Below are 6,692 nucleotides of genomic sequence, written 5' to 3'. Positions count from 1 at the left end.
AAAGCCACAGTTCCTCCCTAAAGACAGAGGTCAGCCCTTGCAGCCATTCCTTTTTCGTCCACCTCTCAAAAAATAAAGGCAGTGTCTGGATTTGCAAGTTTTCAAACACAGAACCGAATTTAAAATAATAGCTCATATTACTAACACGACTTTAAAGAAAGCTTTTTTGTGTATGTTTATTAAACTAATCATGCATCCGCCACTTCAATTCTACCAAGAAATTCTTAATAGAGAACACGCAAGTGTTGGGCAGTATATGCAAATTGAAAAGGAATAAGTTCCTTTTGTGGTAAGTCTCTAAAAAGGGCCATCCCACATCCGTATTTGCTGCCTGTGAAGATGGACTACTCTTTTTACTGTGAAATAAATTCCGTTCTATTTGATAAATGTATTTCAGTTCCATACAGGAATGCCCTAATTTTCCATCCTCTAAGAGCAGCCTTGAAGTTGACATGACATAAATGGCGATCCTAATCTTTCATGGAAGGAGAGAATCTTGAGACATGCTATTTCATATCTTTTTACAGTCCTCAGAGGAATAAAGGATTTCATACCTTTCCCCAAAGTATACTAACCTTAACAACAATAAAATCTCAATAGTATAAAAGAATACAACTGTGGTTGGGGGAAAAAAGCATACTTAAAAATCTCTGGACTAATACGATCTATACATTTGTCACTACAGTTAAATCAATCTTTCTCTCTCAGCATGAGGAATAATATGAAACAAAATAAAACAAAAAACTGTGATCCAGCCACTCTGTAATTATTACTCAGATGACAGTTACTGAAGACTAATATATGCTGAGGGGCGATGAGGAAGAAAACAAAAGGACATTATCCTTGTTCTCAAGCAGTTCGTAATCTTTCTGACAACCTTACCGCTTAGTCATTAGCATGCACTGCAGGCTCCTAAAGTATCTTATCAATACAATAAAGACATGGTGACAGAAAACTGCAGTAACTGTCCACCCCCAATTAGCTGAATATCCAGAGAAGGGCCCCTCAGGCGGCTGAGGGGCCTGAGCACACCCAGCTGTCACAGTCTGGCCCCAGGGTATCATCAGGCTCCCCTGACAGTCTACAAGTTCCCCTTCCGGGAAAACCAAAGGGCACAGCAGAATCAGTCAGCGGATCAGGCTGGGGTCAAATACCAGGAATCATTGTGTTTGTCAGAGCAGAATCATGAGAAACAAAAAAGGCCAGAAAAGGTCAGGAAGAGAGAACAGCCGAGGCTAGCAAGAGCAGAGGTGTTGCTGAGGAAGCTGAAAGCCAGGCCTGGTACTGGTGGTAGGTCTTGAGACACAGTTGAGGAGGAGTTTAGACCTATGAACTAGGAAGGGGCGCAGCTCAGTCAGCATGGAGACGGGTAAGGGCAGGAAAACCTGTTCAACTGAGGAGACTCAGACTCAAAATACAAGCCCTGACATTGTCTCCTCTTTTCCTCTTTCAAACTCTCAATCTCTAGGATGATTTTGGAAGACTTCGGGGAATCCCTCTGCTCTCCTCATTTGGAGAATGACAGGAAACTTTCTCTGCCTTCTTAAACCCTATATACCTTAAGCTTCAAGAAAGCTCAAGTCTTAATTCCCGGTCAGTTCCCTCCAAACAGCAGTGTAAAGCATTAGAGTGTGAGAATGCTATGTCCTTTTGCTATGTCCCAGAGGGAAAATACACACACACACACACACTTTATATAGATACACACTGAGTTCATCACACACACAAAAAGAGTCTTGGGAATTCCCTGGCAGTCCAGTGGTTAGAACTCTGTACTTCCATTGCAGGGGCATGGGTTCCATCCCTGGCCAGGGAATTAACATCCTGCAAGCCATGTGACATGGTCAAAAAAAAGGCTTAATTCCAAGGAGTTGGAAGATTAACTGAGCATGACAGTCATGTAACTGATAATCCTTAAAACAATACAATAAAAGAACAATAGGAAATCTTAAGAGAGTCTCATAGACAAAATGACAACTGGGCTCAGTCTCAAAGGATGGGTAGGGATTCATCAAGCTGAATAAAAAATGAAAGGCTAATGGAGAGGACCAGGGGCAAAGGAAAAGACATGAGCAAAGGTACATGTCACCACATGCAAATCCAGGCCCAGTGAGAAATTCATCAGGGCCACGGCAGCGTACATGAAGAGGAAGGTTTGAGAGGAGCTAAGAAGGCTAAGCTAAAGTCCTATTAGTAAAGAGGCTCATGTACTATACTAAGAAATCCAGCCTTCAATTTGTGAAAAATAGAAAATCACCCAAGGTTATTAATAAGAGTGAGATGATCAAATTTATATTCTAGAATTCAGGCAACATACAGCAAATGCTCCAGAGCTGTGACAGGACAAGAGCAATGAGGCAGAGGGCTATTAAAATTGGCTAAGCATGAAATCACGTGGATCGAAACTAGTGGGAACAAGAAGAGGCATTACACAGGAATTTAATAGATAGGATAGAATATACTGGACAATAAGGAATGGGATGAGAAGAAGCGGTGGAAAACGCAGGAAAGGAAGACTGAGGTTTTTATCTTGGGCAACCAGATAAGTAGTAAAGCCATTAACGAGGACAGAAACAAAGCAAAAGGATAAACAGTCTCTAGCGTGGGATGGATAATGGATCCAGTTATTTAGATGCAAACCTCCACCAGTTCTCTGTGCTACGTGGTGTGCCAAGGACATACAATTATTTCATCTTCAAAGTGGTACATTAGGTACATTTTACATTAAAAAGTAATGGCTCCAACAGGTCAAGTAATTTATCGAACGTTATTTATCTGTTTATTTAATTACTCAACAAGTATGTATCAGGTGCCTTTCAGGTGCTGGGGTTTTGCAAGTGAAGGAGATGGGCAGCAAGGCTAGAATCAACTCATATAGGCTTCATTCAGATTTCATGTCACTGAAGAGTTATTAGAGAACAAGCCTTCTGGACTTCAAGTTAGTTGATTTGAAATATTTAAGAATTGCTAACAATGTATTTCGGAGAAGGCAATGGCACCCCACTCCAGTACTCTTGCCTGGAAAATCCCATGGATGGAGGAACCTGGTAGGCTGCAGCTCATGGGGTCACTAAGAGTCGAACACAACTGAGCGACTTCACTTTCACTTTTCACTTTCATGCATTGGAGAAGGAAATGGCAACCCACTCCAGTGTTCTTGCCTGGAGAATCCCAGGGACGGGGAAGCCTGGTGGGCTGCCGTCTATGGGGTCGTACAGAGTCGGACTACTGAAGCTACTTAGCAGCAACAATGTATTTGCAAACATTAGTGTAGAGTAAATTAAATTTCCTGTTGAATATTTTCAAGCATTCACCTCATAAAGCCACCGTTAAATGTTAAAGAAAGGGAAGGAACGAAGGGAGGGAAGAAGGGAGGGGAGGCTAGGAAGGAAGCGGCCCTCTGCTTCTGCACCTTCTACTTCCTGACTCAGTCTTAACTGCAGTGATAAAATCATGGCATGGTGAAGCAATACAGCATAAGATTATTAGCAGACTCTGGAGCCAGACTCTCCAGAACTGAACTCTGGCTTTGTCTACCTTCTAGCATTGTGATTTGGGGGAAGATATTTAAACTTTCTGTACTTCAGTGTTTATCTTGTGAAATGGAGCTAGTAGTGGTACCTATCTAGTAGGTGGGTGAGGTTAAATGAGTTAAAGCTTGAGATGTACTTATAATAGAGCCCATAGTTAATGCACAACAAATGTTACAGTATTACCTGTCTTCTTAGCCCTTATTACTGTCTGAAATTACTTGTTTGTTTAGTTGCTTGACCTCTTGTTCTGTCTTCTCCATTCTAAACTCCACAAAGAAAGGTCATGGGGACAACTTCAGAGGACTGCTTTAGATGGAATGATCAGGAAAAGCCTCTCTGAATCTGATAATGGGAGACAGCCATATAAAGATGTGGACATTCTAAGAGAGGGAAAAAATTCTAGCATGTTTTAGAAACAGAAGGCAGCCAGTATGGCTAGAGCAGGATAAGCTGTGGGGATGAGATGGAATAGGCAAGCATCGTGACTAGCTGGCAAAGTGTCCGGATTGTATTTTAGGAAAACACTGGACAGTTTCAGATAAGAGATTTAATAGCGTGATTTACACTTCATAAAAAACCATTTTGAGTATAGCAAAAATTGAATTGGGCAGGGGAAGGAGAGAGTAGAAGAAGGGAAACTTCAATCCAGGTAGTCTGTCTCCAGAATTAGGCATTTATTTCACTCTTGTGCTTTGCAGTGAATTTAAGGTACAGGATCTTGAGTGAAAGTATAAAATAAACAGATGGAAACATGAACCTACAGTTTCGAAGAAAAGGCAAGGCCAATGATTTAGATTTTATTTTGTAATCGTTGACATATTAAGAAAATGATTATTAAAGCCATGGGAGCTGATGAGACGGCTCAAAGAACACACAAACACAGCAAGAGGGGAAGAACGTACAGCTTATGATTTATGAAGTCTATTCTGTCCTCCTAAGAACACTTCTTTTTGTGTCCTAATAGAATACTGATCACCACCCAGGAGTATCTGGAGCATTCATCTTCCTCCAGAAGTTGCTGCTACCTGCTACCTGCTAAGTGGCTTCAGTCGTGTCCGACTCTGTGCGACCCCATAAACAGCAGCCCACCAGGCTCCTCTGTCCCCGGGATTCTCCAGGCAAGAACACTGGAGTGGGTTGCCATTTCCTTCTCCAATGCATGAAAGTGGAAAGTGAAAGGGAAGTTGCTGAGGCATGGGTAAAAACTGGTCCATAATGATAAGTCTTAGGGTTGCTGGGCAGTAAAAATGATGCTTGCAGGGAAACACTATCAAACCCACAGGTCTCACTAAAGATACAATAACATTACCAAATACATAATTATAGAATGGAAAGCCATTATTAATCCAATTATAACCAAGTTTGATTTAAATGACCTATGCAATTCTATGTATACAAAATTTTGTATATGTACATATATATTTCATACCCTACACTATTAACATAAGTTAGAAGCTAAGGGCATGGGCCAGCTGCTGTTTAAGCCTCAAAATAGGTGGCAACACGGCACAAACTCTGCCCAGTGAGACTAGAGCAAAAAGAATGGCACAACTGAACAGAGCAACCTCGGAGACAGGGCGTAATACTTTCAAATGCTTTACAAGTCATTAATAAGCTTTATAATATTTGAAGCTAAAAAATCACTAGGAACTCCTAACTCTATCAAGGACAAATATATCCAGACTTCAGGGCACAGTTTAGGAATATGAGAAACGCAGTTCTACCTTCCTTCAGCTTCTTATTTTTGTTTCTTACTATGTGGAGGTGTGACACTCTTGGGATCCCCCATTAAATGGGAGATGGAGAAGAGGAAGAGGAAAAATGACTAAATTTCTTCATTAAATCTTTGGCAAAATAGAAGGGGAATTCTCTCAGGAGCTACATTTTTATTCATTTACTCAACAGATACATACTAGGAGCAGAACTCTATAAAATGCACGGCTATAATAGTGAATAAAACTATAGCCCTCACTCAGAAAAATATGAAATAAGTAATAGTTGTTGTTCAGTCACTAAATCATGTCTGACTCTTTGCAACCCCATGGACTGCAGCACTCCAGTTTCCCCGTCCTTTACTATCTCCTTGAGTTTGCTCAGATTCATGTCTATTAAGTTGGTGATGCTATCTAACCATTTCATTCTCTGTCACCCGCTTCTCCTCCTGCCCTCAGATCTTTCCCAGCATCAGGGTCTTTTCTAATGAGTCAGCTCTTCACATCAGATGGCCAAAGTATTGGAGCTTCAGCTTCAGTCCCTCAAATGAATATTCAGGGTTGAATTCACTGGAATAGTTACACACAACTTTAATATTCATCAAAGTAATTACACAAAACACTAATTATTAGTAATTGTGATTATGTGCTAACAAGGGAAAGTACAAGATAGTAAGGGGAACCTAACCAACTTTAAGGGTCAGAAACAGAATGTGCATGGTTCAAAGCATCTAGGATACTGTCAACAAGTAAACTTTCAGTATTTCTGGGCTGGCTGGGAGAATGGCTTTTCTTCACATACCAGTCTTGCAAACTAAAAGACATTATCACCCCCTCTTGAGTTCCAAATATCAAATCTGATTCTCTTAGAAGTCCATGTTAGAGAAAACTGAAAGGGCAGGCAGATGGTTTTCTTCAGGTTAAAACAAATTAGAAGGGAGAGACTAATTCAGGAAGTGGCTACATCAAGTCAAAGAAAAAGTTGCATTTTTCTGGACCACCAGTTTAGCTATCAGGACAATGAAGTTTTGACAAAGAACAGAATGGATATTATTGAAATCCAGAAGAGTATGCTTAGTGAGATAGCTGCCACACTGCCCAAAAGGGTTTCCAAGCTAAAGTTGAAAAAGGAAAAATATCCAGGTACACATTGAGATTAAATACAATGGAGGGTAAAAGACTAGAAACACAATAGCAGAAGAGATAAATGATAATCCAGATTTCATTTTAAAGATTATACCACTGTTTTTAAAAATCATAAAATACATTACTTTTATACAATACTATTTACTTGAAATCAGTGTAAATGTCTAAGTCCCCTTTGTTCACACTAGACTGTAGTCTAGTTTTGGGGCAACAGCATGATATTTGCTTGAGTGCTAAAAGGGGGACTTCTCAGGTGGCGTAGTGATAAAGAACCCGCCTGCCAATGCGGGAGACATGGAAA

The 6,692-nt window shown here is 40.5% G+C and overlaps 1 protein-coding gene across 1 annotated transcript in view; it reads right to left on the bottom strand.

Moving 5' to 3' along the window:
• Positions 1 to 6,692, bottom strand: part of RNF219 (ring finger protein 219) — a 54,437-nt gene that overhangs the window by 11,242 nt on the left and 36,503 nt on the right. The gene's annotated exons all lie outside the window — the stretch shown is intronic.

Source organism: Bison bison, unplaced genomic scaffold (assembly GCF_000754665.1).
Source record: "Bison bison bison isolate TAMUID 2011002044 unplaced genomic scaffold, Bison_UMD1.0 scf7180017864354, whole genome shotgun sequence".
Taxonomy (NCBI): Eukaryota; Metazoa; Chordata; class Mammalia; order Artiodactyla; family Bovidae; genus Bison; species Bison bison.
The sequence above is the reverse complement of the archived record's forward strand: the minus strand, read 5'-3'. Positions and strand labels throughout refer to the sequence as shown.